General features: G+C 40.6%; 1 protein-coding gene and 1 long non-coding RNA gene across 6 annotated transcripts in view; both read left to right on the forward strand.

Annotated features, from left to right (window-relative positions):
- The window catches only part of MYO1E (myosin IE), a 208,803-nt gene that overhangs the window by 6,678 nt on the left and 176,735 nt on the right, over positions 1–25,390 (forward strand). The gene's annotated exons all lie outside the window — the stretch shown is intronic.
- LOC145513493 (uncharacterized) lies at positions 335–4,806 on the forward strand. The gene is made up of 4 exons (XR_014059434.1): positions 335–426; positions 1,939–1,993; positions 3,684–3,808; positions 4,323–4,806. It is a non-coding gene; the product is annotated as an uncharacterized LOC145513493 (long non-coding RNA).

Genomic DNA, 25,390 nt, shown 5'->3' on the forward strand with positions numbered 1-25,390 from the left:
GATGACCCAACTTGAGTCCTGACTCCAGAGACCTGACTTGGCAGATGCACTGCTGACTGTTATTCCCTGCCCTCATTAGAACTGCCCTGGTCAATGCTGGGCGGCTGGCTCAGCCTCCTGACCTGCTTTAAACCTAACCTGCTTTATAGTTCTCTTTGGTTTTAAAGTCTGAAGCCAGGATGGGCTGGCTTGGTGTACACTCCGTACTTGGTGCTCTTGAGACGTACTGTTTGTGTTCCCCTGAGATTGTGATGCTGCCACAGCATCACAATGTGCGACAGCCGTGGGTGCTCAGGCCTCTGACTCCTGCTTGGCCGCTATGAGTTCCTCTGTCAGAGGACCCAAGTGGCTGGAGACAAGGAGCTTTGAACCCCAAAGTAGAGAAGACCACTATTTGCATAGGAGGTTAGCATACATGCTTGATAGGTAGGAATCCTTATCAAATACATTGGTAACCCTAGGAAATCAAAGATGAGTTAAGTTCTGCCTCTGCTTCTGAGATACTCATAGAGCAGTGGATAACAAAGGGCGTTCTTTTTATTTTCTTTTTTTTAAAATATTATTTATTTGGCTGTGCTGGGTCTTATTTGGGGCATGTGGGATTTAGTTCCCTGACCAAGGATTGAACCCTGGCCTGCTGCATTGGGACTTCGGGGTCTTAGCCACTGGACCACCAGAGAAGTCACACAAAAGACTTTGCTATAGATGATTTCATCTCACACCAGTGATGGTTTTTGTTGCCATTTGATAGTAAGAAAACCAAAGTGTGGTGAGGGAAAGGGAATTGTTCAGGACCATTCCACTTACATGTAATGAGCCAGGTCTGCTAACTTTATGCTCTTTCAAAAGCAATTGCATGTATTGTCTCTGAATCTGAAATTTATGGGTCCAGATACCTGTATAACACTTCATTATTTTACATACTCCCAAGGAAAAACAAGGTTGACTTTAAAATCTATTTTAAAATCTGAGGTGCTTAATGTCCTTGTTTGTGGATGTTTGCATGTCACCATGTTTGAGGACTAGATGATACCACACTGGGATCAAGCATAAAAGTAAAAGAAAGTCATACTGGAAAGCTGTCTGATCTCAATTAAAAAGTAGAAAATAAGGGAAATAAGTAACTATATTCCTAACTGAAAAAAATTAAAAAAAAAAAAAATGGAAACAGGATAACCGCAAGAAACTTAGCCCTGGAATCCTTACATACATGACAAACAAAAAAATAGGATAGCATGTTATTAGTTTTAATAATTTAATTGGTGTGACCAATATTTGATATTGACAGTGGTTTAGCACAATATTACTTGGTAGTAGAATGATTTGGACAGTATTGTCTAAATCTAAAATTTCCAACAACAAAAAAATTAGGGTTGTTTTTAGTGTCTCAATTAGATATGGACCTTTGCTACATGAAATTTTGGATTTGAATGAAGACGCATCTATTAAGCTACTTAGAGTATGATAAAGATAGCACCTCCAAGACTTGGGAGTGCTCTGATGCAGAAATGTATCTGCCAAATTATGACAATTCTCCTTTTTCCCATCAGATTGTCAGAGATTCTTAACATTTGGGGGTGTCCTGAGGCCCTCTGAAAGAAACTATGTTGGAAATTATTGACGTGTTTCCTGACAGTGTTTGCAATAACAAGAGCAATAACAACAAAAAACCAACCAAACAAAAAGACAGGAGCAATCTAAATGTCCATTAGTAGAGAAATGCACACGTGCTGTGACTTATTGATAATAGGGAATCAAAATGGATAGATACCACAAAGGTAGTATGTAGTGAAGAAACAAATTGTAGAAAGATACATGTAAAGTCATTTAAGAAAAATTTCAGAACACAAAACAAGGCTATCTATATTGTTTGGGGATATATATTCATATATGTATATATTTATGTGTATGTTCTTTTAAAAATATAAATTGGACTAGAAAGATATCAAATTCAAGCTGCTGAAGAAGGGAAGGAGGAAAGAAGAGAACTGAGGTGAGCAGACTAACTAACATTATTAGAAATGTTTTATTTGCTTTATTAAAATATAAAGCAAATGTAGAAAATAGTATTAATTCTGGATTGTATGTGCATAAATACTTTTTTTATTCCTCATAATGTTAATATCTTTTTACAATTAAGAAGAAAACCTACATAAACAGAATTCTTCATTTAATTTTAGGAGGTTCATACACCTCCAAAGCCCATACAATATCATTCCCAGAGTCATAGCAAACTTTGTCTTGAGGTGAGTGTTAGGCAGTAGGCAATTTGGACTCTATGTCAGGTTGTTTTAATGACAGCTGACATACAGTCAAATCAGTAGTAAGTCCCACTGAGTTATGTAAAGTTCATTAGAAATTATGTCCCAGGATGTTCAGCTTTTCTTAAGCATCTTTTTTTCACCTTTTCAACTTAGAGTGTGTGCTAAGTTTTAATATAATTAACCACCCCGAACTTGGTGGTTGAAGTAGTAAAGGTTTATTATTTGTTATGATTTTGTACATCAACTGGGGAGCTCTGGGCTAGATTGGCTCATCAGCTCCCTGTGGTCAGTTGGTGGCTTGACTGGAGATGGAGCAGCTGGGATGGCCTCACTCACATGTCAGGTAATTGGTCCGGGTTCAGCTGGGGCAGTAGAGATGTCTTGGCCACCTGTCTGTTTCACAATGGGCTAGTCCTGGCTTGTTGACATAGCAGTGGTCATAAGGTTTCCAAGAACAGCAAGAGAGAAAGTGAGTCAGAGTGCACAAGCATTTTTTAACCTCTGCCTGCATCATGGTTTATACTGTCTGATTGGCCAAAGCAAGTCACATGGCTACCCTCAGGGTTAGTGTGGCTGAAGACTGCCCCGGGGCTCAGATATTTTTCCTACTTTCCACCTTTTCTTTTATCATGTCTCAGTTAGGTGAATACACTGAGGCAGGAATAGATTCAGTGCAAATCCAGTTTTCCCTGCTGATCTGCTGAACTCTTGTGTATGACGGAAGCCCCCATTGCTCCTGATACATTCACTGCTATTTTCCCAGAGTTGTGGTTATTGTTTAGTCATTAAGTTGTGTCTGACTCTTTGTGACATGGGATTTCCTAGGCAGGAATACTGGAGTGGGTTGCCATTTCCTTCTCCAGGGGATCTTCCTGACCCAGGGATCAAACCCTCATCTCCTACATTGGCAGGCAGAGTCTTTACTGCTGGGCCATCAGGGAAGCCCTGTTCTCCCAAAGTACAAGGAACTCAAACCTGTATTATGGAGCCTGAATATGATTCTTTTGAAGTTTGTTTTTGGCAGTGTGAGTCTTTGTTGCTGCGTGGGCTTTCTCTAGTTGTGGCGAGCAGGGGCCACTCTCTAGTTTCAGTGCATGGGTTTCTCATTGCGGTGGCTTCTCTTATTGTGGAACACAGGCTCTACTAGGCACGTGGGCTCAGTAGTCGCAGCTCCCAGGCTCTAGAGTGTGAGCTCAGTAGTTGTGTCTTATAGGCTTTAGTTGCCCATGAGGCATGTGGGATCTTCCCAGACCAGGAACAGAGCCTGTGTCCCCTGCCTTGGCAGGTGGATTCTTAGCCACTGTACCACTGGGTAAGTCCCTCAATATGATTTTTAAATTGATATTTCTTTTTTGAAAAAAACCAAAAGCAGAAACTAACAAGAAGAAAAATAAAAAAAAAATTTTTTTTCTGTTAAAGGGAACTTTGTGAAAAATAAACATTTCACGATTAAGGCCAAACTTGGAGAGCAGTGAATCATGCCAAACCAGACTGGATTGGGTGGCCTGTTGGAAATAACAGTGGACCGATACTGTTTGGAACAGGTGGGGACAATGCTGTTCACTGCCTAATTCTGCCTTTTTGGCCAGCCCTTCATTGTCCATGTGGAGAAAGACATTCTTCGCACACAAAAATACTTTTTTGTCTTGGATGAAAGTCATGTCTTTTGGATTATATGATGGTTCCCAGAATAACCCATATTGGTGTCACTTCCTTATTCTGTGTGCCACAGACTGTGCTATCTGGATGCCTCAACAAGCTGTGAATTTAGTAGGATTAACTTAACTTTGTGCACAGATTTCAACGACAAAAAAATCCATTAACCTGTGACACTTTCACTTTGATTTTTCTCTTCTCTTTTTAAATGGAAAAATTTTAACTACACAAATGGAGAGAAAATTCATTGCCTAACTTATTTTCTCTACTTTGTTAATGTGATGTATCACATTGATTGCAGATGTTGAACCATCCTTGCATCCCTAGAATAAATCCCACTTGATCATGGTGTATGAACTTTTCATGTATTATTATTATTTCTTTTTTTTTTTTTTCTCACAGCTTGCAAGATCTTAGTTTCCCAGGGATTGAACCCAGATCCTGACAGTGAAAGCGCCAAGTCCTAACCACTGGACTGCCAGAGAGTTCTCTTTTCCTATATTACAGAATTCGGTTTTTTAGTATTTTGTAGAGGATTTATTAGCATAATGCTGGCCTTATCAAATGAGTTTGGAAGTGTTCCTTCTCTTCTATTTTGAGAAGAATTTGAGAAGGATTGGTATTCATTCTTCCTTAAATATTTGGTAAAACTTACCAGTAAAGCCATCTGGTTTTGGAAATTCTTTTGTTAGATTTGGGATTACTGATTTAATCTCCTTATTAGTAATTGATCTGTTCAGATTTTCTATTTCTTCATGATCCAGTCTTGGTACGTTGTATGTTTATAGGTTTCTTCTGGGTGTCTTAATTTTTTGACATAATTATCCCAATCTTCTTAACTATCTCTATCACACTGGCATTTAAATAAAGGAAAACTCAGCTGTCAGCTCTTGGTACTATCTTCTCTTCGGGTTGGAAGAAGGGGTGTATTTCATAACCTAAGTAAGTAGCTTTCCTTTGACTCTTTTGGGCTTTGTTTTACAGAATAATGTAGACATCTCCAGTCGCTGGGTGGACTCTTTAAAACTTGGCCTCATTGTGTCCACAAGAATATCTGGTGCCAATTTCTCAGCATTCATAGTTTTGGTGTGCAGGGCAGAGGTGGCCCCCCACTCTACAATCCTAGCTCTACTCAGGCACTACCTAAATTTAGATAGGATTTGCAGGGTCAATTCATGCTTATTTGTCACTTCATTCCTTCTGATATGTACCTGTCATGGTGCTGGCTATGCAAATAATAGTTGTTTCTTTCAGTAATTAGATACCTTTAAACATAGAATATCAAGATGAGAGTTGTCCCAGAAGGAGATGAAGGAGAAGGGAGGAGGGGGTCTAGGAAATTGTACACTGAAGTTTGTGCCTGTATCCATGTGTGCATTTCTTTTCCTGGGAAGAAGAATTCTTAAGTCCCTAATGTGGTCCATGGCCCACCCAAATGACTAAGGTCCAGAGAAGTTAAGTAGCCTGACCAAGTTCACCTGGCAAGTTAATAGAAGAGGTGGTCTTAGAGTACAAGTCTCTTGTCTAGGATCTTGCTCCTAAACCTGCTTTTACTGGAAATGTTTGAAAAGCGAATGTAATAATGCTTTAGAGAGAAGGAAAGTTGAAAGTACTGAGTTAAAATAACTTTGTAAGATTCCCAGAGATACTTTTCCAATTTACTGAGATTAAACCAACGTAAGTTACCATGAAACAATGGTCGGTATTATTTGTTGGCAACTAATTTGATTTTTCAGAATAGTTGTAAAGCCTAAAAATAGTTACAACATTAGTTTTTTATTAGATTTTTATATTCTCTTGTGATCACGAAGAGAAATATGTCCAGTACAGACTTAAAATGTAAATCAAGGGCATAATGGTTTGACATTTATGAAAACATTCAAATGCTTATTTTTTCCCTGATGAGGATTCATTATTATTATAAAATTAATATTAACTAATTGAGGACACATAAGGAAGTTGCTGGACTCTAATAACTGGACTCTAGAGCAGAGTTCTGTGCTCTGTTTCTGTTCTGTAGGACCAGCACTTGGGGTGTAAGAAAAAAATTGAAATTGTGGTAGCCTCTTCCTTCTAGCTTTCTCTTCCCTGCCCCCAAGCCCTAACCACATTCTCCATCTATCTTGCATCCTGAGAGGAGGAGGTTGCAAAGAGCAGAAATTGTAAGCAAGTGAAAATGATATAAATGAGCACACATTATTGATTCTGCCAAAAGAAGGGGAGCACTCTCCTCTCATCTTGGAACCCTCTTTTGCCTCCTCCTCCGAAGAGAAAGAGGGTTAGCACTCTGCAGCCAGTGGGAAATGAGCATCATCTGCTCTACAGAGACAATAAGACACTGTCCTCTTTGGGGCTATGAATATGAGTCTTCTTCAGTTTTTGCAGTAGTTCTATTTATGACCATTGGCAAAGGTGTGTTTCATATAGGCTAAGATGTAATGAATTGCAAAATTCTACCACCTGCCAAGTCCTATGCATTCACCTGTGCAATGTGGCTTTAACCTGCCCTTTGTGCGTTGTCTCTCACTGAGGTCTCCTGGCCAGATTCTACTACTTGCTGTGCCCCTTGCAGGCTTGGATAATCTCACCTTTCTCTGCCTAATGTCTGGCAGCCATCAGTTCCTTCCGCTTCCCCAACCCAATGGTTTAAATCTTCTTGGAAGTCAGCCCCACTTCCACCATCTTGAGTCTCCTAGTTGGAAGATATCTTCAAAACCCCAGAACTGTCGATCTGCAAAGATCACCTGACTGTTTATGGACATTTTATCTTCCCTTCTGATCAGCCACTTTTCAGGTAGAGTTGTTTCTTCTTCATCTTTGTGTTCCACCTCCATTTTGGGACTTGTGATACTCAGTGCTTCCCTAGTAACTCAGTCAGTAAATAATCTGCCTGCAATGCAGGAGACCCAGGTTTGATTTCTGGGTTGGGAAGAGCCCCTGGAGAAGGAATGGCAACCCACTCCAGTATTCTTGCCTGGAGAATCCCATGGACAGAGGAGTCTGGCGGGCTACAGTCTGTGGGGTCGCAAGAATTGGACACGACTGCAACTAAGCACACACGCACACATACTTGGTGTATATAGTACTATTTTTAAATGTAGTATTGGAGGAGAAATGCTTGCATTTCCTTCTGCTGTGAGTTATACATTTGTTCAAACTGCTCCCTAGGCTTTTATCTTGAGGGACAATAGTAGAGTGCAGAACTGCCAACACAGTGAAGCTCTCTTAAAATGCACACCAGTGAACTGCAGCTCTTAGCCATTCAGCTAAAGGAATGAAACAGGGGAGGAAGGGATCCATGAAAGAGCCATGCAATCAAAATGTCACCGGAGCTTTGATTTTAGTGTGAATGCTGAAGTTGTCTGATGTAGGTGTCACTCCTCACTTCATTCAGCATGTCCTTTGGAAGATGGAATAGTGAGGACAGAAAGGGGAAGAAGCAGAGAGATGCTTCAAAGGCACCTGAAAGGACAGCCGCTCATTCACCAAAAGCTGGGGAGTCATTCTGCCCATCATCAGGGCTTTCTTTACTCGCCAGCCAGCTATAATGTTGAAACCAGGGCAGACAGCCTTCCCCCCGCAGCTCTTTCAGAGTCTGTGAAAATAGTTCTCCCGGAAAGCTACATCCATTGTATAGGTTACCAGTGATTTTCCTAAGTGTAGATGTTTGAGAAATAGGCAGAGATAGTAGATGGGAGAAGGAATTGAAGGAGTTGAAATGGGATTTTGAAGCAGACAATAGGCTTTTTTGTTTTAATTGCAGGTGGTTTTGGAGGATGGGGTGAATGAGGATATTTGAAATTCATGGGGCCTCCAAATTCAGACTGTAAATTCAGACTGTCCTCATGAAATCTTTGTACTAGAACTCATCAACCAACAAAATGGACAGATAGGCACCTTTTGAGCTTTGTGGAGTATAAGTTTTCCATGTTCAGTCAGCTCCAGGTGGATGATTATGGTATTCTAAGCCTTCCAGAGTGTAGAAGGGACCTCCAAGATGAGGCAGGAGAGAAGGGGAGAAGTCTGGTAACTGTTACAGAGTCTGGGAACATATGTATTGTGATCACCAGTTAGAACACTTGGAGTGAGGGGATTTGGGTGGCTTGCAGACCAGGAACTCCATGGATGAGACAGGCAAGAAAAGTTGGGGCCCTTCTACCGATGGGAGATTTTTGAGTGATATTATTTCAATAAATATACTTATTGTTCTGTCTTATTGGGCTGTAAACTCCCTGAGGGGCCACTGCGTCACGCTTATTTTTTATATTTTCGCTACCACTCTTGACATCTGGCACGTAGTAGCATCAGAGAATTTGTTGCATAGAACCAAACCTCCCACTAGGCCAAGATGGTACAGAGGGTTGAATGGTTGTAGCGATGCAGGCGCCAATGAATTGATGAGTGATTTAAAGTAGGTGGTTAACTCATTGCAAACTGGAAATGTTTCCAAGATAAAGAGCCCCCTCCAATGAAACCAGTAGGGCTTTCTTTTGTGTTTTCTTTTAATAGAACAGGATATTAACAAGTTGAGCTTGGTTTCTGTAGAAACCAGAGACTGAGTGGGAGCTGGGTGGGCTTCTGCACCTGACCCTCACTCCTTTTACTCCAACCTTCCTTCAGCTGGGATCAGATGAGGTGGGGTGATTGCCTAAGGCCACACAGCCAGTCCCAACTTGTCCCCTTAAGGGCGGTGCAACTCTGCAGCCAGAAATGGGGACAAAATTCACCAGGCCCCTTTCTAAGGAAAAGTTCCCATATTCAAATGGAAACTTTTAATATCAGGTGTGACTGGTGACCTCTGTTAAGGGCTTTTCTTCACTGTTGCAGAAGAGTGGTTAGGCAGGTTTTGGTAATATAAAGGATCACTGCCAGAGTAACACAGGGTAAGAAGGTTTTTCTTGTTCAGCTATGTAAAATTTCTTGAAAAAGTTTTTATCTATCCTGGCTGAAAGAGGAGTATTTAGTGCCTTTGTTTTTCGATAGTCAAACTAACCACTCACCTTGCCCAAGTGGGATCATGCTTTGCTCTTCTCCAAAGGCCGGATTGTCTCCTAGGAGACATACTAATAGCTTAATTGTTTTGTTTATTTTGCTCCTTACAAATTCCAGTAGCTTCATTTGCATTGAGAGTTAGAACTTTTCAGTGCCCTGGCATTTCCTTGGGGTTTAAATGGCTCTAAATGTTTGCTCTTAATGTTTTTTTGAAAGGTTGGTCACCCTTAGCGATAGGTGTGGCTTTCTCTAAATATGAGTTTTTCTGGGTCTAGGGTGGGGAAAGTGAGAAAAAGGGAGAGGGAAAAAAAAAGTTATACACTATATATGTACAACAAACTGTAGATTATTTTGGTGCCAGATATTTATGTAATTATGTTCACTTGGCTCACGTACTTTGGTTTTTGGGGTTAAAAGATGAATGCATGCCAGAGAATATTGATATTTATCCTGGCAAAACTAAGCATAGAGCTGTGGTTTGCTTTTCAAAATGTAGAAATGTAGAGAAGCTTTGCCTCTTCACCTGAGACAAAGAATTACAAGTGTAAAACTGTTCTGGTTCATGTAGTAAATACATTTTTCTGAGTTTGTCACACAGCTGTATAATGTATTTCAGGAGTCATTGTCAATGCAGGGTGGAATCGGACTTTTGGGAAAAGGAAATCTGAATGTTGAAGAAGCTTAAATACACTGGTGTTGGTTAAATCTAGGTATACTGGCCTCTTTAGAAAAGAAATGGTTTCTTTCCCTGCAAACTGAAGTTTGAGAATTTCAGAGCTGGGAAATCATGTGGTAGATCTTAATGTTATAAATCACTTGGACAAATAAAGGATAATGCTATTTTGGGATGAGTTTGTAGTTATGCAAGATTGTTATTATTGTTCGGTCTCTAAGTCGTGTCCGACTCTTTGCAACCCCATGATCTGCAGCACACCAGGCTTCTCTGTCCTTAACTATCTTTCATGGCCATTGAGTCAGTGATGCCATCCAACCATCTCAACCTCTGTTACCCGCTTCTCTTGCTGTCACTCTTTCCTAGCATCAGGGTCTTTTCTAATGAGTCAGCTCTTTGCATCAGGTGGCCAAGGTATTGGAGCTTCAACATTAATCTTTCCAATGAGTACTCAGGGTTGATTTCCTTTAGGATTGACTGGTTTGATCTCCTTGCTGTCCAAGGGTCTCTGAAGAGTCTTCTCCAGCACCACAGTTTGAAAGCGTCAGTTCTTCGGTATTCAGCCTTCTTTATGGTCCAATTCTCACATCCATGATTACTGTAAAAACCATAGCTTTGACTATAGGGACCTTTGTTGGCAAAGTTGATGTCTCTACTGTTTAATACGCTGTCTAGGTTTGTCATAGCTATTTTTCCAAGGAGCAAGCGTCTTTTAATATCATGGGTGCAGTCACTGTCCACATTGATTTTGGAGCCCAAGAAAATGAAATCTGACACTGTTTCCACATTTCCCCCATCTATTTGCCATGAAGTGATAGGACCAGATGCCATGATTTTTGTTTTTTGAATGTTGTTTTAATCCAGCTTCTTCACTCTCCTCTTTCACCTTTCAGAGGCTCTTTACTTCCTTTTTACTTTCTGCCCTTACAGTGGTATCATCTGCATATCTGAGGTCATTGATATTTCTCCTGGCAATCTTGATTCCAGCTTGTGATTTCATCCAGCCTGGCATTTCTCATGATGTACTCTGCATAGAAGTTAAATAAGCAGGGTAACAATATACAGCCTTGATGTACTCCTTTCCCAATTTGGAACCTGTCCGTTGTTCCGTGTCCAGTTCTAACTGTTGCTGCTTGCCCTGTGTACAGGTTTCTTAGGAGACAGGTAAGGTGGTCTGGTATTCCCATCTCATTAAGAATTTTCCACAGTTTGTTGTGATCCGCACAGTCAAATGCATTGGTGTAGTCAGTAAAGCAGAAATAGATTTTTTTCTGGAACTCTTGCTTTTTCAATGATCCAGCGGATGTTGGCAATTTGATCTCTGGTTCCTCTGCCTTTTCTGAATCCAGCTTGTACATCTGGAATTTCTCAGATCATGTAGTGCTGAAGCCTGGCTTGAAGGATTTTGAGCATAATCTTGCTGGCGTATGAAATGAGTGCAATTGTATGGTAACGTGAGCATTCTTTGACATTGCCTTGCTTTGGAATTGGAATGAAAATTTACCTTTTCCAGTCCTATGGCATCTGCAGAATTTTCCAAATTTGCTGGCATATTGAGTGCAGCACTTTCACAGCATCATCTTTTAGAGTTTGAAATAGCTCAGCTTCAATTCTATCACCTCCATTAGCTTTGTTTGTAGTAATGCTTCCTAAGGCCCACTTGACTGCACACTCCAGAATGAAGATTATGCAAGATTATATGATGATAAAGACTTTTCTACGCTTTTCTAGTTTCTGATGGTTTTCTGTCTTTTGCATTCTTAGTAATTTCTTCTAGAGACCTTAGCGTTGGGGGCATGGGGCAGGTAGGTAGGCTGTGAATTTAACAGCTATCTACACCACTGAAGAGCAGGGAATCTGCTATCGAAATTAACAGTTATTGTGGAGCCCCTCTGGATCATCCAGCGTTTGTACCTCTTTTGAGGTAAGTATTATTTTCCTTGGGCTTCCCAGGTGGCTGCAGTTAAGAATCCTTTTGCCAATGCAGGGAGTGCGAGAGATGCGGGTTTGATCCCTCAGTCAGGAAGATCCCCTGGAGAAGGGAATGGCAACCCACTCCAGTTATTCTTGCCTGGAAAATCCTTTGGCCAGAGGATCCTGGCAGGCTACAGTCCACAGGGTTGGAAAAGAGTCAGAGACAACTGAGCACACACATACACACAGATTATTTTTCTTGGTTTCCAGAAGAGGAAACAATATGTGAGTGAAGTAACCTAGTCAAAGTCATCCATCTGAAAAGTATCAGAGGAGGGATTTAAATTCAGGGTCAGCTGAATCTAAGATCTGCTTTGGAGAGGAGCTGTCTATCTTAGACATGTACTCAAGTACATCAAGGCAGCATGGGCATCACTTGGGATGTTACAACTGCAGAACTTCAGCCCACCCTGTCCTCCCACCCCCCAGACCTACTGAATCTGAATCTGTATTTTAGTAAGATTTCTAGGTGATTGCAAAGCACTAATGCATCGGAACATTGCAACCCAAGCAAGGTAACATGATTGTAAACACCCCCTGCCCCCCGGGAAATTCTGATGGCTGCCCTCCAGGACATCATCTCCCAAGGTTAGGGATGCAGTTGAACACCTTGAGCTTTCAGGAATGTGATCAATAGTCTCTAATTATCCTGCTGAAGCAAAAATGTCAGGATTATGCTTAGGGGTGGGACTGAGGGAAAAGGTTTTTCCCAGGCAGTTCTGGAGACGGCTGTCCTGAAGCAGATACATGGGAATGGTGGTTCTCTGCAAAATGCCTGGAAAACTGGATGTCTCCTCTGGCGCTGCTGTTGATGTTGAGCTTTCTGCTCTTACTGATTCCTTTGAGGACTACTGCATTTGTCAGTTAATGACTTGTCACTGTGAACTAGTCTGTCTCATCTTCTAAAGCTGCCTGAGAGCAGATTTTATCAGGCTGGGGAAGGAAGAAAGAGATCCAGACTGGGGAATATCAATAGCGTGAAAAGAGAGAAAGGCATTGAAGAGAGCCTGAGGCAGGAGCTAGATGGGCTCCAGGTTAGAGTGCATCTGAAATCAAGCCCAGCCTCCAGAACATTCCAGCCCTGAGGCTGGAGGAAGTGTAGCTAACCTTCCCCTCCTAAGTGGTTTCCCTTTTAGAATTCCCTCGGACACCTAGACAGGAGACATCAGGGTCCTTGTCTGTTGTCCCTCTCCCTTCCAGATTCCTGTTGGTTCCCAAGCCCCACGAGTATGTCTTCACACGGCTCTGCCTTCCTCTTCACAGCTGTTGTGCTAGTTTCAATCTGCATTGTCTTACACTGGAACCATCCAAGAGTTTCTTAAGTGGTCTTCACTCTTCTCCCTGTATTTCACAGAAACAGCATTGCCAGAATCATCTTCCTGGTAAATAGAGCTTTGCACCTGTCACTCTTACTCAAAAATTCTCAGCTCTTACTGAGAATAGGCTTTAGCTCAACATGCAGTTCTGTCTCAAATCTATTCCGGGCTGCCTCTGTCCAACTCCAGTAGTCCTTCTGGAATATGTAAACTTGATAAGGGCCACCCGAATGCCTAGACTAGAGTATTATCTCCTAGCATAGTGCCCACATTCAGCCGCTCAGTTGTGTCTGACTCTCTGCAGCCCCATGAACTATAGCCTGCCAGGCTCATCTGTCCATGAAATTTTCCAGGTGAAAATACTGGAATGGGTTGCCATTTCCTCCTCCAGGGGATCTTCCTGGTCCAGGGATCGAACTCTAGCCTCTTGCATCTTCTGCATTGCAGGTGGATTCTTGACCACTAGTGCCACCTGGGAAGCCTGCCTGCATGCTATAGGTGCTCAGTAAAAATTGATTGGATGAATGAATGATGAGCTGATTTTCATGTCCGTATTGTATAGCCTGGCTGGAATATACTTCTTGGTCAGGCCAGTTTCCGTGACTGGACTTCCTTTCCCTTTCTTGTCATTTATCAAAAACTTTGAGGTCCAAATAAAGTCTCATTTCCTGGAAAACCTTTGATTTGGCTCACCAATATCACTCCTTCTTCTCGTCCTTGCCCATGTCTTGGAGTTATTTATTTGGTACTTAGTAATATGTAATCTTGCATTGCTATCTGTGTGTATATGAGTCATACTCCAGAGAGACTATAAGTCCCTTGAGATCAGAAATGATTTATGCTTCTTTATACATCTCAGAGGGGCTTCCCTGGTGTCTGAGTAGTAAAGAATCCCCCTGTTGATGCAGGAGATGTGGGTTTGATCCCCGGGTCAGGAAGATCTCCTGAAGAAGGAAATCGCAATTCTCGTATTCTTGCTTGAACCATCCCATGGACAGAGGAGTCTGGTGGGCTACAGTCCATGGCGTCGCAGAGTTTGACATGACTTAGCAACTAAACAACAATACCACTCAGAATTTACCATCTTTCCCTTTGGTCTTTTGTATTCCTGTCTGCCCTCCTCATTCCCTGGTCATTCACAGCTTTTCCATAGCACTTAGGTGGAGTATTATGGTTGCTTGTGGATCAGGCATCCTCTCCTGCGAAGGAATGCCTATGGTCCCTGGGGGCACAGACGGTATCACCTAGTTAGTTTCTCTTTCTGTCATCTTTGGTTTTTTGACTGATAGATGCTATAAACTTTGTCCTTTTTGATTTTTATGTGCCTTCTTTTTCTTCCGCTCCATTCTTAAAGCTCCAGTTTTCATACTTCAAGTGTGCTCCAGCAGCTAATGCCACCGTGACTCAGTGTGCCCTCTACAGGGGTGTGGAGGTGACTCAGGAGCCACCTCAGGCAACTGGAGTAGATTTGTTCCACCCTGAGCCAGAGGCAGGAGCCTGCCTGGTGATCAGGAAAGAGGTGTTTTTCTCCCTCATTGTTTCCTGAAACTGAGGTCAGAGGAGCCTGGTGGGCTACAGTCCTTGGGGGTCACAAAGAGTCGCACACAACTTAGCAACTGAACAGCAACTACTTCAGTTTAATTTATTTAAAAAAAGGAAATGAGAATAGTTTTTATTCTCTTTTCTGGTGGTAATACATTGCTACTGCTACTGCTAAGTCACTTCAGTCATGTCCGACTCTGTGCGACCACACAGAGGGCAGCCCACCAGGCTCCGCCGTCCCTGGGATTCTCCAGGCAAGAATACCGGAGTGGGTTGCCATTTCCTTCTCAAGTGCATGAAGGGGAAAAGAGAAAGTGAAGTTGCTCAGTCATGTCTGATGCTTAGCGACCCCATGGACTGTAGCCTACCAGGCTCCTCTGTCCATGGGATTTTCCAGGCAAGAGTACTGGAGTGGGGTGCCATTGCCTTCTCCTGGTAATACATTGGGTATTTTTTAAAAACTAATTTTATTTATTCATTTTTGGTTGTGCTGAGTCTTCATTACAGGCTCCTCTCTAGTTGTGGTGGTTTCTCATTGCAGTGGCTTCTCTTGTTGCATGACTCTGGGGTGTGACCTTCAGTAGTTGCAGCTCCTGGACTCTAGAGCACAGGCTCAGCCGTTGTGGCGCATGAGCTCAGTTGCTCCGAGACATGTGAGCTCTTCCGGACCCGGGGATTGAACCCATGTCTCCTACATTGGCAGGCAAATTCTTTACCACTGAGCCACCAGGGAAGCCTACATTGAGTATTAATAAGAACATTGCTGGGGGATGAACTGGGAGTATGAGATTAACAGATGCACCCTACCAATACAGCGATTTTACCAATACAAGGATTTTCTGTACAGTGCAGGGAACTACGTTTAATATCTTGTAATAAACTATAATCAAAAAATCAAGAAAAAAGTGCAGATATACACATACATATATAACATCTGAAATGAACACGATATTGTAAATGAACTATGCGTGTGTGTGTGCTCAGTTGCTCAGTCATGTCTGACCCTTTGCGATCCTATGGACTGTAGCCCTCCAGGCGCCACTGTCCATGGGATTTCCCAGGCAAAAATACTGGAGTGGGTTGCCATTTCCTCCCCCTGGGGATCTTCCCAACCCAGAGATCAAACCCATGTCTCCTGTGTCTCCTGCATTGACAGGTGAATTCTTTACCATTGCGCCACCTGGGAAGCCTGAAATGAACTCTGTTACCAAAAAATTGAATATTATAGCATGCTTCAGATCCAATCATTGAGAGTATGTGAAGTTTCACAACCTTATCAAGGCTGAAGCTTGATACTAGATACCCCTCCTCCTGTCTCTCCTGCCTCCCCCCAAAGCTAGAGACAACTATATAGTTAGTACATTAGCATTTTTCAAGTCTTGGCTGACTAGACTTTAAGGAAACCATACCACTTATCTCCAGTCTCTTAACAGGCAACATGTAACTCAAAGACAATTTGTTAAGGAAATACATCCAAATACATCCAATAAGGTTAGAAATGTTTCAGGGAAACAGACACATCTCAGCTTCCTCTGCCCAACTTCAGACTTTGACATCTACTGATTTGGGGAGGAACGAATGGCAGGGAAGAGAGATCACCGAATGAAGCTTATTAGTAATGTATTTGTTGAATTTGGACAGGTCAGCTTGGCTGTTTGAAAAGTTCTTGGCAAAATGTCTCATCACCCTCCTCTCTAATTGGCTGGGTAATATAAAGTAGGCTTATTGTATTTGAATTTTCTGAGTAGAATGAGTTCAGTTCACCCTTTTGTACATGATGGATTGTTGGAAGTGCATTAACAGGGTGGGAGAAAGACATCCTTTTCTGCTTTATCCCCAGGCTGGGAGGAGGAAGCACAGCCTTGTCTAGAAGCATGATGACCGCATGATTATTTCCATTTCATACACATGACAGAAGTCTTATAAGTTGGAAGGTTATAATTGCAAGAAATAGTGGGAATTTGCTGTCTGACATAAGGAGCTCAAGTCCAGTGTTCTGTGACAATGTAGAGGGGTGGGATGGGGTGGAAGGTGGGAGGGAAGTTCAAGAGGGAGGAAATATATGTATACCTGTGGCTGACTCATGTTGATGTACGGTAGAAACCCAACACAATATTTTAAAATAATTATCCTCAAATTAAAAATAAATTTAAAAAGACAAAAATAATTGCAAGAAATAATAAGGGAGGGCATATATATGTATATAGTGTATGTGTGTATGTGTATATATACATATATATATGACATATGGTATTTACTATAGTATTATAGTATACTAAGGTAGTTTCCCAAGCGGCGCTGCTGCTGCTGCTGCTGCTGCTAAGTCACTTCAGTCGTGTCCGTGGTTAAGAACTTACCTGCCAAGGCAGGAGATGTAAAAGACACGGGTTCAACCCCTGGGTCAGGATGATCCCCTGGAGAAAGAAATGGCAACCCATTCCACTATTCTTGCCTGGAGAGTCTCAAGGACAGAAGAGTCTGGTGGGATACAGTCCATAGGGTCACAAACAGTTGGACACAACTGAAGCGACTTAGCACCCACACATGCGTAGTATAGTAAATACAGTATATGTAGTAAGTAAGTATATATATATATATTTAAATCTTCATATGAGAAGTTATGGGGGACAATGAAGTAGTTACTAACCAAATAAGGTTTCTGATGATCCTTTTTTACTCCTCTGCCTGGGTGCCCCCTCTCCATGCCCAAGTCTTAGACAACTTTCTAGGTCAAGGCTCCACAAAATCCCATCCCCTCAAAGAAGTCTTCCCAGGCAGACTCCTCTCTCTCCCATATATCCATGGCACGTTGCCTGGAATGCTCTTATCTCATACAGCGAGTTTACCTTGTATTAGAACAGTCAAGATTCTATGTCTTATTAAGGTGTGAAGCTCCAGAGAGCAGGGGTTGTTTCTGGGCATGGCCAGTGATCTCAGTCCAGTTAAGAAGCACCTGTGGATCTTTTTAAAAACTGTCAATCCTAGACCAGTTGAAATCGAGGTTCCCTGGGGGTGGAACTCAGGTGCACTGTATGACTTTTCAAAGCTTCCTGGGTGACTAAAAGAAGCCACTGCTGAGAGTCACTGTGAATAGATATTTAAGAATTGATGACTGCCATAATTTGATGCAACATCTAAAGCAAACTGACTAGGATGTATTTTTGCCATGCTGCAGCAAATGACTGAAATTAAGAGGCTTGGGGGCTTTTTCTGGTGTGAAGAAAGGAGAGGGATGGGGGGAGAAATTTGTTTAATACAGCTGACTTCCTTAAAAAGGAAAATAGTTCCCAGGGGACTTTACAAAAGGGGAACCATTGTGTGTACAACACCTGGGAGCCTTCAGTGATGGCAAGGCTGTTGTAGCCTGGTGAATGCCTTGTAACCTGAATCTTTCTTCCCCTCTCTCCACTTTGGTGGTGTACCCTGGACTGGAGGCCTCTGACATATCGTGGGGTATCACATTCACCTGGGGAGGTGATTCAGCAGGTTTGAGATGAGGCTCAGGAATGTAGTTTTCACAAGGGTTCCGAATGATTCCACTTTCCCAGTGGCTGATCTACAACTCTCTGGAAAATACTGGAGGTCTGGATTCATAAGCAATGGGTCTTTTTCTTTGTGGAGGTGGTGGTAGTGGTTCTTTACCCTGTTGTTTTTCTTACCCCCATATTTATAATCATGTACGTATTTTCTCTAGAATGTTTCTGTGTTTTCGAAGTTGAACTCCTGTGTCATCTGAAATTTACTTATCTGGCATGAGGGGTCATATAACTTTTTTCAATGGATATTTAATGGTTCTAAAAATAAGTTATTAAATAATGTAATCTTCATGCTCTGTTCTAAAGTGCCACCTCTATCCTATATTAAATTCACATATGTAATTTGTTTCTGGCATCTTCTGTTCCTTTGACCCTTTTCTGTATTTTTGAACCAGTTACCAATACCAGACTATGTAATTATTCTAGTTTTAGAATATGCTTTCTTGTTTGTTTGGGCAAAACCTCCCTAATTATATTCCTTCTTAAATGAATTCTTGGCAATTCATCTTCATTTACTCTTCCAGATAGAATTTAGGATCAACATGTCAAAGTTCCAGAAGAAAATCTCTTTAGAACTTAGACTGTAGTTTTATAGGCTATGGAGGGAATTTGGAAAGGTGAACATTTTTATAGCCACATCTTTTTAAATCTATAAACATGATGTGAACATCTCTATCAGTTTTTTTCTTTTAAGACCTTCAGTAAATCCTGTGTTTTTTCATACATGGTTCTATCACATTTTTTCATATATAATTTTTCTGGCCATACTGCATGGCACATGGGATCTTAGTTCCCTGTGCAGGGATTGAGCCTTCATCCTCTGCATTGGAAGCACCAAGTCTTACCAACTGGACAGCCAGAAAAGTCCCTTACATTTTTATTAAGCATATTATTGGTATTTTATAACTTTTGCTCCTAGTTTGAATAGGATCTTTTCTATAACATTGTCTTTTGAAAATACTAATAATTTTTTTCATTTTAAAAATAATTTAATGGTTATCATGTCACAACCTACAAAATTAAAATAAGAATCTCATTTACTTGAGTAAGTAGAAATTGTAGCATTTGGTTCATTCTGTTTTTAATGAATGTATGTTTTTTGTTGTTATTGTTAAAAAATGAAAATACCAGCCACCAATGTCTGAAGTATACTCTTTTCTTAGTTCTTTTTTTCATTAATAGAGTGGCTTGGACCATTAGGTCATCATTCTGAAGACTCATAGCCTGTGGGTGCAGAAGGGGCAGAAGAAGCTGGACCAAATGTTTTGGTAGCAGGACATACCCTGCAGTTGTTCTTCTCAGTAGATCCCTGGTAGTGGCCAGATGCTCAGTGATGCACCTCCTCTTCCTAAGGATCTAGAAAGCACAGTTAAAAGTGAAAAGAGGAGAGAAATATTGCAATTCTGCTTAGCAGAATGAGGGATTTAGAAGTGGGAGCCAAACTTTTGCTAAGAATCTCAGTAGGAAAAAAGACTCCAGGAATCAAATAATTCTAATTACATAAAAGTGTCTTGCATACTATAAAGTGATATTCAAATGTGTTAGGAAGTACTAAGACCATGTGTTTTTAGCTACACTTGAACGACTTTCCTGGTGATCCAGTGGTTAAGACTTTTTTTTCCTTTCTTTAATTGGAGGCTAATTACTTTACAATATTGTGGTTTTTGCCATACATTCACATGAATCAGCCATGGGTGTACATGTGTTCCCCATCCTGAACCCCCTCCCACCTCCCTCCCCATCCCATCCCTCAGGGTCATCCCAGTGCACCAGCCCTGAGCACCCTGTCTCATGCATCGAACCTGGACTGGCGATCTGTGTCACATATGATAATATACATGTTTCAATGCTATTCTCTCAAATCATCCCACCTTCACTCTCTCCCACAGAGTCCAAAAGTGTCATCCCACTTTCACCCTCTCCCACAGAGTCCAAAAGTGTGTTCTTTACATCTGTGTCTCTTTTGCTGTCTCGCATGTAGGGTTATCGTTACCATCTTTCTACATTCCATATATATGCGTTACATATACTGTATTGGTGTTTTTTTCTGAGTTACTTCGCTCTGTATAATAGGCTCCAGTTTCATCCACCTCATTAGAACTGACTTAAATGCATTCTTTTTAATAGCTGAGTAATATTCCATTGTGTATATGTACAACAGCTTTCTTATCCATTTGTCTGCTGATGGACATCTAGGTTGCTTCCATGTCCTGGCTATTGTAAACAGTTTGCTTCACGGCTTAGATCTCTGATAAGGGAACTGAGATCCTGCATGCTGCAGGGTGTGGCCAAAAAAAGGAAGGGGCGGGGGCTTTCAGAAAATAAACTTTAAGCCAGTACTGGAAAAAGCTTGGTCCATCTACCCCAGAATTGTCTTAGTTTTAGAGCGAGTTTTATGTGAAAGCAGAGGAAACTGCAGTATAACTCTTCAATCCAGCTATTTGTCTGAACCATGAATAACACTTGGGAAGCCTTGGGATTCTGGTAATTGGTGAATGTGCTATCTGTTCTTAGCATCCACACAGGCTAAATTAAATACTCCTCCAGTCGCCAAGTGAGGGTATGGGAGAATAGTGTCACATTAGCAACAATTAGTCCCATTCCTGGTGCATCTCTTTGCTTTCCCTTGTTTTGCCTCAGTCATCTTGTAGGAAATAAAAAGTAGTTTGGCCATTCTGTTTTCTGATATTAAGATAAAAGCTGAAAATTAATGCTTAACCAATTGGGCTCTAACAACTAGTAGAATCAAGAGTTTCATGTGCAAGTAGTAGGTAATCTGTGTACCTAAGAAAGTACTTTTTTTCATCTTCATATTTTCACGTTATATCTGCCTGCTGTGAAATAAGTAGATGTAAGATTTTGTTTTTGAATGTTGATTTTCTTTTTTAAAAAAAGGTTAGGAGAAAATAATCTATAAAAATATCGAATCGCTATGTTGCACATCTGAAACTAATCGTATTTTAAGTCAACTATACTTCACCTTAAAAAAAGATTTGTAAGGAACAGAAAATTTTAAAAATCATTGATTAAATGCCAGGATGTATTTTAGGAATTTAAAAATAAAAAAGGAAGGTTTAGGAAATCACTACAGAAACAATATATGCATTAAAAAATAAAATTGGTCCAGGAAACTGACAACCTGTTTATTATTACTGGAAAAATTATGGGGAGGAGAAGGTAACCATTAGAGACTTCCTAAAACAGAAACAACTGAGAGTTCCTGGAATGTATATTTTATTTAGGATCTTTGATTCTATCCTTGAGTAGATGTCTATACTGTGCATCTCTCCTGAAGTGAATTTAGATGTCAAGATGGTTTTACTGGTGAGTTCTATAACACTTTTAAGGGATACACAGTTTTTCTAAAAAAAAAACAGTTTCAGAGCAGAAAAAAATGATTCCGAATTTTTTCCTATGGGGTTAACAAATCTCAGTTAAAAATACTGCACAAGGATGGCACTAAAGAAAACTAGAGGCGTTTCACTCGTGAATATAAATGCCATCCATCCACTTTAGAATTTTTGAGGTAGAAGATACTTTGGAGACACCTACATCACACCTTCCATTTTTTAGGTGAGAAAACAGGTGAGAGTGGCCGAATGCTTTTATTTAAGGTCATAGTTTGGTTGCACCTGTAAGAAAGGTTGTTTCTTGACTTTGGGAAGTCAGAATAGCGCCCCTTCAGGAAGGGTGGGAATTAGCAGTAAGTGAGGGTGTGCCTCTGCCCACCATGGGCTCTGTGTGGATTATCTTCTCATTTTATATGAGAAAAGAATCTGAAAAAAGAATGGATATGTATATAACTGAATCACTTTGCTGTATAACTGAAAGTAACACAACATTGTAAATCAACTATAATCCAATACAATAAAAAAATAAAAACACCTTACGTTTGCCAACTGAAGGATATTCTGTTGTCTCTGTTGTTCAGAAGAGAAAGCTGTAGCCCAGGGAGATTACATGGTTTGTGCTAAGAGTCAAATCTAGTTCTGTTTATTTTTGCTTTTTTTATGCTACTTTTCTTTTGCAAAGTTCTGTGCTCTGCTTGGGCTTTCCAGGTGGGCTAGTGGTAAAGAACCGCCTGCCCATGCAGGAGACCCAAGAGACTTGGGTTTGATACTTGGGTCCGATCCTTGGGTTGGGGAAGATCCCCTGGAGGAGGGCATGGCAACCCATTCCAGTATCCTTCCCTGGAGAATCTCATGGACAGAGGAGCCTGGCGGGCTACAACCCATAGGGTTGCAAAGAGCCAGACACAACTGAGACAACTGAGCATACACACTCCTGTCCTGCTTAGGTTTTTTCCAAATCTAAATACTGCATTTTTGAGTACCATTCCCTGACTGCTTTAGGGAAAGCGCTTCCAATGGACTAAACACATTTAATAATGCACTGTGGCTTCTAAACTTCCCTCTCTATGGGAGAGAAGTGTCTCTTCTGTCCACTTGATTAAGCCTCTTTTAAAATGTTTTTTATTTTTAATTTTTGCATTTAAAAAATTTTAATGGAGGTACAGTTGATTTACAGGGTAATATTAGTTTCAGGAGTACAAAGTAGTGATTCAAAATTTGCATAGATTATAGTCTATTTGCAGTTACTGTAAAATATTGGCTATATTCCCTGTGTTGTACAATGTATACTGATAACTTGCTTATCTTATATATAGTAATTTGTACCTCTTAGTCCCCTACTCCAATTTGTCCCTCCTCCTTCCCCCTCTCCATTGGTAGCCATTAGTTTGTTCTCTGTGTCTGTGCATCTGTTTGTTATATTCATGTTTGTTTTATTTTTTAGATTCTGCATATAAGTGATGACATACAGTATTTGTCTTTCTCTATCTGATTTATTTCACTAAGCATTATCTCCTCCAGGCTGATCTATGTTGTTGCCAAAAGGACAAATTTCATTCTTTCTTTATGGCTGAGCAGTATTCCATATATTTACTGCATCTTTATCTGGTCATCTGTTGATGGATGCTCAGGCTGCTTCCATAGCTTGGCTGTTGTAAATAGTGCTATGTGAACACTGGAGTGCATAGAGCTTTTTGATTTAATGTTTTCATTTTCTTGGGATAAATACCCAGGAGTAGAATTACTGGATCATGTGGTAGTTCTATGTTTTGTTTTTTGAGGAACCTCTGTTCTGATTTCCATAGTGGCTGCACCAATGTACATTCCTGCCAACAGTGTACTAGGTTCCCCCTTTCTCCACATCCTCTCCAACATTTGTTATTTGTGGTCTTTTTGATGATTGCCATTCTGATAGGTGTGAGGTGATATTTCATTGTGGTTTAATTTGCATTTCTCTAATTAGCAATGTTGAGCATCTTTTCATGTGCCTATTGGCTACCTGTATATCTTCTTTGGAAAAATGTCTATTCAGATCAGCCCATTTTTAAAATCAGGTTGTCTGCTTTTTTGGTATTGAGTTGTATAATCTGTTTATATTTTCAATGTTAACCCCTTATTGGTCATTTCATTTTGCAAATATTTTCTCTCAGTCTGCAGTTTGTCCTTTCGTTTTGTTTATGGCTTCCTTTGCTATGCAAAAGCTTTTAGGTTTAATTAGGTCCCATTTGTTTATTCTCGCTTTTGTTTCCTTTGCCTTAGAAGACAGGTCCCAAAAAATATTTCTATGATATATGTCAGAAAGTGTTCTGCCTATAATTTCTTTTAGGAGTTGAATGGTTTCTGTTCTTATATTTGGGTCCTTAAACCATTTTGAGTTTATTTTTGTATATGATGTGAGAAAATGTTCTAATTACATACTTTTACACGTAGCTGTCCAGTTTTCCCAGCACCACTTATTGAAGAGACTGTTCTTCCCTATTGTGTATTCTTGCCTCCTTTTCCTTAGGTTAATGGACCATAAATGCAGAGGTTTATTTCTAGGCTTTCTATTCTATTCCATTGATCTGTGTGTCTGTGTTTATGCCAGTACCATATATGTTGATGACTGTAGCTTCATAGTATGGTCTGAAGTCAGGGAGCTTGATACCCCCAACTCTGTTCTTCTTTCTCAAGATTGCTCTGGCTACTCAGAATATTTTGTGTTTCTATACCAATTTCAAAATTATTCTAGTTCTGTGAAAAATGTCATTAGTATTTTGATAATGATTGCACTGACTCTGTAGATTGCCTTGGGTTGTATAGTCGGGCCTTTTTCATTCTTTTTTTCTTGATTGTCCTTCATGAAATGTTAAGACATTTTAGAAAGTTCTTTTTTCCCCCAAATAAACTGCTTCAAATCATTTTGCAGGCTGTGGTCATAGCTCTTCAGTATGAAAACAGATGAACTGACGAATAAAAATGACATGCTAGTTTGTGTTCTTGGCTCTTTTATGCCTGTTGATTCTTCTTGCCTATTAACTGGCTACTCTCAGGGCTGCTAGTATTTATTGAATCTAAATATTATGTTCCTTTAAGACTTTTCTGCAACACTCCCTTGATTCTTATCCCCAAATAAAAAGTAAACAGTATAAAATTAGCTTTAATTTTAACTTAAAGTGTCCAAGTAAATTAGAAGAAAGAAAAAGGAAAAGGGCAGTTATTTGCAAAGATGATTGTAAATATATTATCTTCTCCTTTCATTTGATGCTACACAGTAAAAAAGCAATGAGTTGAAGTCATAGAGACCCACCCGAAGTCTGACCTTTTCCTGTCTTGGGAATTTTCCTCCTCCCTCCAATGGTGCACAGAAAGTAGGCTATCGAGAGAAAATGCAACAAGAACTCAGCATTTTAGAGACCTAAACCTCAATGAAACAGGTTTTCTGTGAAAGATTTGCATTCCTTAATTTCAGTGTTAGGCTAGATTTTTAAGATTCTTAACAGAGAAGGCCTTTGAGTGATATGTGAAGGCAAGGAAAGCCCTCTCTTTTCATATTTCAACTTAGCCCTGTCCACCTCTCCCTGCACTTCCGCCTTGCTCCTCAGGCTTTTGTGTTCACCTCTGTGTGTCCTTGGCACTGAGCTTGGCGCTTTCCCTGTTCTGAAGTATATAGCAGTGACCTCTTTTTCCTTTTGAAAGAAGATACTCTGCAAGTCCAAGTACATTTATTCCCACTCAACTAATGTAAGTACCATACACTGAATTCCATTATGCACATCTTTATTTTGGTTGCTCTATATTCAAATTTCATCTTTCTCCAGGTGAATGTATTTTAGGGGAGGAAAATATCCTGGATGTTGACCAGGAAGTTGCCTGGAGAGGCAAAGAGAAAAATAGATGAATCAAAATAAGGAACGCCTGGGAAGGGAGCCTAAAGTCCCTAGGCCCGCCCTACAGTGTCTGTTGGAAGAGGCGTTGGCCTAGAGGTCAAAGAAAAGCTTTACAACTTGAGAAATATCAAGCCCACAGCACAGAATAGGTCTTGTCAAAGATTTCCCACCTCAAGTAACCAAGTTACTTTCCATCTCTGATTGCAGTCGGGAACCAG

Source organism: Giraffa tippelskirchi, chromosome 7, assembly GCF_054371585.1.
Source record: "Giraffa tippelskirchi isolate mGirTip1 chromosome 7, T2T-mGirTip1v1.2.pri, whole genome shotgun sequence".
Lineage (NCBI taxonomy): Eukaryota > Metazoa > Chordata > Mammalia > Artiodactyla > Giraffidae > Giraffa > Giraffa tippelskirchi.